This window comes from Pinus tabuliformis, chromosome 4_1 (assembly GCF_031772625.1).
Source record: "Pinus tabuliformis cultivar Carrire ecotype Pingquan chromosome 4_1, CPIR1, whole genome shotgun sequence".
In the NCBI taxonomy this organism is placed as follows: Eukaryota; Viridiplantae; Streptophyta; class Pinopsida; order Pinales; family Pinaceae; genus Pinus; species Pinus tabuliformis.
The window spans coordinates 488,597,679-488,601,788 of record NC_142303.1 but is presented as its reverse complement, the minus strand read 5'-3'; positions in this window follow the sequence as shown (position 1 = coordinate 488,601,788).

Here is a 4,110-nt window from a genome sequence, read left to right as displayed (position 1 = left end):
CATTCTAGCGAGGATTTTGGATGAGGCACTTGTGGTCCTGGCCAGTGTGGATAACCATGTGTTTGTCGTGTTTTTGTATCCATATGTGGGGATTGATTAGAGAGAAGTGGTTGAGCCTCCAGATGATAGAGGTAATATTAATATTTTATTTAAATAAATCTAGTTTCAATTTCTCATTTTAATGAACTAGAATAAAATTTATTCTAGCACATTGTTTAACTTGTTTTATTAAATTTGTTTAATGAAATTGTCTAATTTTTTTCTCTAATATATATTTTGTAGAAATCATCTCTCATGATTGGGACATGCTATAGAGGCACAAGAGGTTGAGGCACATCCTTACGGAGGCATTGGAGTTCGAAGGTAGATGACCACTATGTGATTTCAGATGCACTACTGTGATAGATTGGCCATAGTTTTGGTTCGACAGGGAGTTCGTCCCGAGAGGCCTCAATATTAGTGCAGATTTGATGTTCACAGCATGTCATTGGAGCTACTACTTTATTGGAAACGATGAGTGTTGCAAGGGATCATGCTGCAACATATCGATTAAATTAGGGTGGTCATGATGATGATAAGCGTGATGATGATGACCATGATGATGATCATGATTATCATGAACATGATGAGGAGGGTGAGCATCATGATCATGATGAGGAGGGTGAGCATCATGATTATTATGATGAGTATGGCAATGATGACTCTTCTGGTGGTGCCACCCCATCGGATTATGGCCATAAGGGTGTTGGTGATCCTTCTAGTAGTACACCAGCTCGTCAGCTGCTTGATGATGAGATTCAAGAGCTAGTGGATGTGCCATATGTTTCTCCTGATAGAGAAGACTTGATACCTTCTCCTACAAACCATCTCCCTTCTACTACAAACCAACCACCTCTTAGTCCTCCACCTTAGCTGAGTTCGACAGATGTACTTGATCAAGAAAAAGTTGACCATCCTCTGTCTACTACTTTAGACCATGTTGTGGGCACTACTATGTCTATTGTATCAGATATTTGATTGTGTTTATTTGACTTGATCAAATCTCTTGAGATGATTTTTTTTTTTGAGTAAAAAGAGATTTGATCCCCCTAGGTGTTTGGTGGATCTAGGAAGCTAGTATATTAGTATATATGTAGTTGACATAGAAATATTTTATTTATAATTCACGTTCTCCATATTAAAATGTTAAAATATGCCCCCTCCTCTTCTTTTTCTTGTATGTATACATTTAATTATTTTTATTAACAATATTTTCTAAAATATTACATATCAAATCTAAATTAAACATTGAATATTTTACAAATATCTCTCATACATTGAATTAGAAAGAAACCATTATTGGAATAAGAATTTTCTCAATATTTCTCGCTAAATTGAAAATATATGAAAATTATCAATTTAAATTACTTTATTTTTCTATATATAAATTACCTATAAAATTATGTTATTTAATATGGACATTGAGATATTTTACTAATGGTTGGGAGTAAAATATTGTTTGTTATCTAGATGTATATTTGTTTTAAATATAACATGTAAATGGAACATATAATGAATTACACATAATGTAATTTCAATAGTACTATTTCTTGTCATGTGAAAAAATTATATTTTTTCCTTGTAGTAAAAAGTAAATCATATTTTTTTACTCATTCCATTTCTTCCCCATAATAAAAGTTGTTTTTTTTTGTTTACTTTCTCTTACATTATATCTCTATAAAATGTTATATAAAAATAAGGTGTAAATTGAAGTATTGTCATTATGGCGGATATTAATTTCTTTTCTTATTACTATTTTTAATTTGTTAATTTCAATTATTGTTTTACTACTTTTAAACGTAACGCTATGTGACAACCTCTCTCCAATACAAAGTTGTAGATGGTCTCATGGCACATTTAATTACTATTTAACACAACTTAAAAAATTATATTTTTATAAAATTTATTTTATTACTAAAGTTATGAGATTTTTAAGCAATTTAAATTTGATCTTGATAGCAAATCTTACAAATTTAAATTAAAAATTTCTCTCTCTAAAGATGAGGATAAAGAAATGTAAAATAAGGCTTGTGATAAAGTTACTTGTACCTGGGGATGTTCTCTATTGGAAGTTCTCCCTTAACCAGGAAACTGAACTTTTTTCTAGTAATAAAGATATAACATTTTCATGTTATTTTGGTTCTTTATTGGCTATTGTACTAGTTTAGATTTACGCCTTTTTAATAATAAATATGTCTTAGAGAATGAAAATTAAATTAGCACTAGATATTCACTAAAATTCATGTTTTTCACATTTCTCCTAGCCAATATTACATCATGTTCACAATGGTAAAGACGTATACTTTAAATAATTTAGTTACAAATGCATAAAAAATAGATATTTATTTCACATAATCTAAGCATGAAATAAAAATGCATCACCAAGTTTATTTGAAACTCCAAAACAATCCTCTTAATCACCATCACAAATGTGGTGCACTTGGTATGTTCTACTCGCATGGTGCTATCATATTTACCCAAGATACCGCCTAAACAATATTTAAAAATATAGTTATTTCTCAGTGTGTTTGATAACGTGAATGTTTCATCCCAGTGTGAAAATGTTATATATGTGTATGGGTGCATGTGTGATGCACTAATATGAAAATTTAATCTTGTGAACCAAATATCGTGGGTTATATGTATTTGTGCACTGTTGTCATTGAAGTTGTATTTGAGAGTGCACCAATCTGGTGCATGGCTATGTTTTTGGTGCACTGATGAATTTTCTTTTATTTCAAAGTTATGTTTCCATATTAATAAATACATTATTTCTTTAATAAAAAAAAATTCATTTTATGCATAATTCTAATGTATTTTATATGTCAATCATGTAGCAGAGATGTCAGTATAGGGAGAAACAACAGGAGCAGGAAAAAGTGGCAGGCCCATATAATATGACCCAACCATGGGAGGATAGAGATTAGGAGAACACCTAATTGTTATCCTAAAATACACAATTTGGGTGTCTTGCCTAGATCTTAGAGGTCCCTTCTACAAACCACCATGGTGCCATGGATTTCAGAAATGGAACTATGAAAATTTTATACTGTGTTAAATGTTGTTGGTTCAAATGCTAAAATAAGAGTGAAATTAAAAGGCAGTGATACGGACAAAATATATCAGATTAGGATTTCATGGGTCTTATTAGTCACACACGAAGCACTATGAAAACTTGCATGCGTGCCTTTTACTCCACTGCTGTATCAGATAGTTGATATCCTTCAAATCAACGACATGATGTTTATGGCTTAGGCTTGTGACTTTGAATGACATGATGTATATAGCTTGGGCTCGTGACCTTAAATGATCATTTCAAGCAGGATAAATTTTAAAAATATATCACACACAACACCTCATTACGTAGCCTTGTCACTTGTTATTGCCAAACTTATAAAGACACGTATACTTTAAATAATTTACTTATATATGCATAAAGATAGATATTTGGTTTACAGAATTTAAATAAGGAAGAAGAATGCATCACCAATTCTATTTTAAAGTGAAACTAATGCCTCTTAATCACCATCACATTATTTATCATTTAATTCTTAGACATAAAATATTCATTAATTCAACTTTTATTTATAGTTATGAATGAGAAGAAAAGTCAAAATTGTTCCATTATCAACGAAGAAAAAGTTAAAACCTCTCAAGCATCCATGTAAGTCCATTTGTTTCTCTTATGGTCCATAAAAAGATGTAATCAACATTTTTTACATGCCTAAGACCTTCTTCTAGTTAACAATGGTGCTTCATATGTATGCGTGCATTGTCTATGGTGTGATTGTGAATTATAAAGCACCAAAGCCATTTCATGACTATTTTTTGGTCCACTGATAATGTTTTTGTTTTTTAAATTGAAAGTTATGTTTCCATATTACTAAATATATATTTTTAGTTAATTAAAAAAAATTATCCTATGTATGGGGGTGATATATTTTATATGCCAGTCATGTAGCAGAGATGCAAGTAGAGGGAGCAACAAAAAATGGAAATACTTAGCAAAATAATGAAAGAAAAAACACTTAACAATAATACAAATGATGAAATAACACAATTACATATCAC